The sequence below is a fragment of the Aplidium turbinatum genome, chromosome 16 (genome assembly GCF_918807975.1).
Source record: "Aplidium turbinatum chromosome 16, kaAplTurb1.1, whole genome shotgun sequence".
Lineage (NCBI taxonomy): Eukaryota > Metazoa > Chordata > Ascidiacea > Aplousobranchia > Polyclinidae > Aplidium > Aplidium turbinatum.
In genome coordinates this window covers 6,916,679-6,923,181 of record NC_137487.1, presented here as the reverse complement: position 1 = coordinate 6,923,181, position 6,503 = coordinate 6,916,679, and positions in this window count along the sequence as shown.

Genomic DNA, 6,503 nt, shown 5'->3' with positions numbered 1-6,503 from the left:
GACATCACAAAAATATCAAATCTAACAATATTTTCGAGTGGAAAGGTGATGTAAGACTCCCCCCAAAGTGACCCCCCAGGGGGTTAATTTCACCCCATAAGGTACATGGACCAAAGTTGGTCAAAACGAAGTCTTATGTCAGGACATCACAAAAATATCAAATCTAACAATATTTTCGGGTGGAAAGGTGATGTAAGATGCCTTCAAAGTGACTTCCCTTAATGTGACCCCCTCGGAAGGTTTATTCCACCCCATAAGGTACATGGACCAAACTTGGTCAAAATGAAGTCTTATGTCAGGACATCACAAAAATATCAAATCTAACAATATTTTCGGGTGGAAAGGTGATGTAAGATGCCTTCAAAGTGACTTCCCTTAATGTGACCCCCTCGGAAGGTTTATTCCACCCCATAAGGTACATGGACCAAACTTGGTCAAAATGAAGTCTTATGTCAGGACATCACAAAAATATCAAATCTAACAATATTTTCGGGTGGAAAGGTGGTGTAAGATGACTTCAAAGTGACTTTCCTTAATGTGACCCCCTCGGAAGGTGTATTTCACCCCGTAAAGTACATGGACCAAACTTGGTCAAAACGAAGTCTTATGTCAGGACATCACAAAAATATCAAATCTAACAATATTTTCGGGTGGAAAGGTGATGTAAGATGTCATCAAAGTGACCCCCAGAGGGTTTATTTCACCATAGAATACATGGACCAAACGTGGTCAAAACGAAGTCTTCTAGGGCACCACAAAATATCAAATCTAACAATACTCTCAGTTGGAAAGGTGATAAAAGACCTACCCAAAAGTGAATCTCCTCCTATAGTTTAATTTACTTCATCCCTTTCTCGAACCAACCTTGGTGTAACGAAAGTGCTATGCCAGGACAGTACGAATGGATTAAATTTAAAAATATTTTTATATAGGTTTTGATGAAATACATTCACAAGCTGTCCCATGATGCATGAAATGGAACTATAGCCTACTTTACAAAAAGTTTTTGTATAAATCATATTAAGTCAATCGAAAAAAGGCAACAGGACATGACAATACATGGCTTTGTAACACCAAAAACAGAAAGTACGTAAGAAGCATATAGGCTACAGTAGCCAGAAAATTGATCCAAGATCTTGATACCACCACTAAATGTGGACTTAATCGAACAACTGACTATCCAAATCAAAACGTTTCGAAATGAATCATTTGGAACGTTAATTTAGGCAGTAATGAACATTTTCCAGCTGCTACAATAAATAACCCAATAAACCCAATGTAGTAAATTTTTGTTTAATGCCATTTGCTTCATGTCTCCAATCAGTTATTGTAACTGTTCATTCATAAACAGAGATTGTTTGTGTAAATGTAAACGGTAACTCAATTGGTTAGCGCGTCACTTCTGGAACGAAGAAGCTTCAAGATCAATAGCGGCGCTGGTTCGACTCTCGGGGTGTGCGCTTGAGCAACGCACGTTAAGGGCTGCTCTCCATTCAGCGGCATCTAATGGATGGAATAATTCCCCGACAACAAGCCTTCAACAATCGGAAACTTCACTCTGTCAATCTCGGTGACCGGGCCTGCGCCAGTGATTCAAAGCCTCTACAAGTATGCGAAACTGCCAGGATTAAGCTCTGCAAGAAGCTTTCCCAGTCCAAGGATAAAGATTCAATCAATCAATCAATCACTGGTGTCGCTTTTACTTTCTTCGTCTTATTCTTCAGATTCATACAATTCTCCTGTTATATACAGAGAAATAAAGACTGTACGAAACAATTGCTATTATGCACTACAGATATGCGTAACAATTTTATTATCTTTTACAGACGTCTATTTTTCTTCGAATAATGCAACATTGCAACTTACTATTAACTGGAAAAAGTTCAACATTTATTTGTTATTTAGTGCACCCAGGCATTTTTCTCAAGATTGCAGAAACTATTGGTTATAGGTTCCTAAAACGAAACTTTACAGCCAGTTATTGGCTAATGTTTACAGTAAGAAAGTAAACGACTGATAGACCAGGAGAAAGTTTTATATTTATAAAGGGTAACCCAAGCGACATCCAATGCTGTTTACCTTCTTCTTGACTTTCCTGGATGAGATCAGATTCCACGCAGAGACATCTAAAGATGCTTTATACCTTTACCTTCAAACCACACCACTTTATAAGAACCTCCTTCTTCTTTCCAGCCATACTCTAGCAGCAACGTTGCTGCTTGTTCACTTCTAGTTGAAGATAACCACCATCTTGTGATGAGATGTGTGCGCCTTGTCTTCTGGAGAAGTACTCGTAAACAAAGTGGTAGAGTACTACTATCTACAGTAGCTTCTGGTATGCATGATATCCTTTCATTTTCTTTTTTGGGTTTGTAGCCGTCTAAAAACATTTGTAAACGGACTTCGTTGACATAATTAATTTTCTTGTTTTTGTACATGTTACACACAAAGTTCTCTATGGCGATGATAGTGTCTTCACTAATTTCTTTGTCGTGTCCGAGTTGGCTAAAAGCTGCCTGCGCTTCGTGGTTTCCTTGGAGTAATTTCAGCGGCCGCACTTTCCCTTTCCTGCTAAATGACGAGGTGTAATCAGAATCTGTAAAGGCATGATATGCAGGTAAACACTTGCAAATCGTCACTCCAAGTGCGGTAGGCCTATGCAGCTGGTTGATGTTGATGTACCGCTGCGTGTTATTGCTTTGCAAGCCAGCTTCTATCCATATCTTTAATGAAGGATCAAAAGTTCCATAGCAACCTAAGCCAATTACAAGACAGTCAGTGTCAGACGTGCGGATAACCACATTGCTTGGGGCTGGTACATCGCAGACAGCTTGCTTTATCTCTGTATATAACAGGAGAATTGTATGAATCTGAAGAATAAGATGAAGAAAGTGAAAGCGACAGCAGTGACAATGAAGAATAAAGAAACGACCGTTTACATTTACACGAACAATCTCTGTTTATGAATGAACAGTTACGATAACTGATTGGAGACATGAAGCAAATGGCATTAAATAAAAACTTACTGCATTGGGTTTATTAGGTTATTTATTGTAGCAGCTGGAAAATGTTCATTACTGCCTAAATTAACGTTCCAAATGATTCATTTCGAAACGTTTTGATTTGGATAGTCAGTTGTTCGATTAAGTCCACATTTAGTGGTGGTATCAAGATCTTGGATCAATTTTCTGGCTACTGTAGCCTATATGCTTCTTGTGTACTTTCTGTTTTTGGTGTTACAAAGCCATGTATTGTCATGTCCTGTTGCCTTTTTTCGATTGACTTAATATGATTTATACAAAAACTTTTTGTAAAGTAGGCTATAGTTCCATTTCATGCATCATGGGACAGCTTGTGAATGTATTTCATCAAAACCTATATAAAAATATTTTTAAATTTAATCCATTCGTACTGTCCTGGCATAGCACTTTCGTTACACCAAGGTTGGTTCGAGAAAGGGATGAAGTAAATTAAACTATAGGAGGAGATTCACTTTTGGGTAGGTCTTTTATCACCTTTCCAACTGAGAGTATTGTTAGATTTGATATTTTGTGGTGCCCTAGAAGACTTCGTTTTGACCACGTTTGGTCCATGTACTCTATGGTGAAATAAACCCTCTGGGGGTCACTTTGATGACATCTTACACCACCTTTCCACCCGAAAATATTGTTAGATTTGATATTTTTGTGATGTCCTGACATAAGACTTCGTTTTGACCAAGTTTGGTCCATGTACTTTATGGGGTGAAATACACCTTCCGAGGGGGTCACATTAAGGAAAGTCACTTTGAAGTCATCTTACACCACCTTTCCACCCGAAAATATTGTTAGATTTGATATTTTTGTGATGTCCTGACATAAGACTTCATTTTGACCAAGTTTGGTCCATGTACCTTATGGGGTGGAATAAACCTTCCGAGGGGGTCACATTAAGGGAAGTCACTTTGAAGGCATCTTACATCACCTTTCCACCCGAAAATATTGTTAGATTTGATATTTTTGTGATGTCCTGACATAAGACTTCGTTTTGACCAACTTTGGTCCATGTACCTTATGGGGTGAAATTAACCCTCTGGGGGGTCACTTTGGGGGGAGTCTTACATCACCTTTCCACTCGAAAATATTGTTAGATTTGATATTTTTGTGATGTCCTGACATAGAACTTCGTTTTCACCAAGTTTGGTCCATGTACCTTATGGGGTGAAATTAACCCCCTTTTTGGGCTTTTTAGGGGGCTCTAGGGTCCAGATCCACCCGGTGCGGTCAATCTTCCATACTTTTTGTGAGTGACATGGTTGACCCCAGTAACTTCAAGGGGTCAAACCTTTTGTACCTTATGGGGTGAAATCTTCTGTCGTAGGCTCCCAGACTATATGAACAGTTGAAAACCTCATCGGCCATCAATTGTAGAAACCTTTCTCAAGATTTGCAGGTTTGCTAGGTTTGCTATATTTAAAGAAGCAAACTTTGTAAAGTTGCCAGATTCCACAAAATTACCCAGCTAAAAACACATTTCAAACCAATTTTTTTTGCAAGTACCGTAGCCCAAAAAGGAGCCAAAGCATATAGGCATTTTAAACACACTTCAAATGACCAAAACCTTTGGAAAAACCGGTTTCGTTTACAAAATATTCCTTACATTCTAAACACTCACAAAAACTTGTCATTAGGAACTTCTGCCTTTTGTGTCACACGGCGTAGCCCAGGAACTACGGTCACCTGCAAAAGTTAAGTTTTATTTATCGTCTGCAGCCCGGTTTTTAGAGAACCACTGATTAGTGAACTCACCCAACCATGGTCTAAGGGATTAAGTACTGATTCTCGAATGTCTGACTACCAAATATAAACTGCGTTAATATTACCTTTCAAGTTTCAACATCTCACAAATGTTGATCGCAAAGGCATTGATTGATTGAATCTTTATCCTCGGACTGGGAAAGCTTCTTGCAGAGCTTAATCCTGGCAGTTTCGCATACTTGTAGAGGCTTTGAATCACTGACGCAGGCCCGGTCACCGAGATTGACAGAGTGAAGTTTCCGATTGTTGAAGTCTTGTTGCCGGGGAACTATTCCATCCATTAGATGCCGCTGAATGGAGAGCAGTCCTTAACGTGCGTTGCTCAAACGCACACCCCGAGAGTCGAACCAGCGCCGCATGATCTTGAAGCTTCTTCGTTCCAGAAGTGACGCGCTAACCAATTGAGCATTGCTTTAAACGTATTTATATCAAAACTGACCATAACCAACAAAGAAGAGATTTTGATATCTTTTTACTGATAAAAATAAGACATCAACACTAAACAAATAACATAATCAAAAGGGTTTTAAAAAAAAATGCACCCGATAAATAAAACGCCAAGAAATAAAAAACAAAAAAAATTAAAAAAAATACCATCTGGCAACCTTGTGGTTTGCGAGGTTTGCTAGGTTTGCGAGGTTTGCTACGTTTGCGAGGTTTGCTACATTTAAAGACAGCCGTACAGTCATTGATGATGTGGTCTGCGGTATGTTCCTCGGCACTACATTCACAGGAGGAGGAAGAAGCCATTCCCCATTGGTGCTTGGTTGAGCGGAAAAGCCCAACTGAATATTTTTTTCAAAACTATGTTTTTTGCATTGATTGATCGATCATTCCTCGACCTGTGGTTACTCTAAGCTTTCAGACGTTGCAAAGCTTTAACAATAGGAAAGCATTTTATGTTTTTCACCCAGTTCTTGTACAGACTTAGGGATGGGACATTCAGAATAATTCACTATTCCAGAATTATTCCGGAATACTAAACCGAATCCAGAATCGAATCCAGAATACCAAATCCTATTAACTTCCAGGCTCCAGCAACGCAAAAAGTAAACAATTTCAGACACAAAAGCTACACAATCAAAGTAAATGTTTGTTGCAATGCAACACATTAAGGCATTTTGAATGACTGCCAGCAGGGTTGCCAGACTGAGATTTGCAAAAAAGGCCAAACTCACCAAGAAAAAAGGCCAACTTAAGGCCAAATAGGTAGAAAAAAGGCCAAAAATAAGCCAAACTCAAACAAGATAAAATAAGCATTGTAATCACTGTTGCCAGACTATGAAAAGTTTTCACTGCAAAATAATACAAAAAAAAGCCAAAACAAGGAAAATATTAGATAAAAAGGCTAAATGGATATTTACCTGTTTATATTAAAAATAACGAAATATACATAGTTACATATATTTAACAAATTTACTTATATTTTATTGGATTATTGAAGAATTTCTTCTGAATAGTTGGTTTATTCATTTTCTGATGAAATATACAAATTCTCACTGTTGTGCAATTCAATCATATTTGGGCTGCACTTGAAGTTTTTGCAACACATTTTTTGGTCCAACAGGTGAGAACGAATTCTTTTGGATTCACCAATGTTCAGGATGTGATCAATTGATCAATTGATCAATGTGATCAATTGATCAATTGTTCAATGATTCGGATTCACCTTTTGGATTCACCAAATTCACCAATGTGATCAATTGA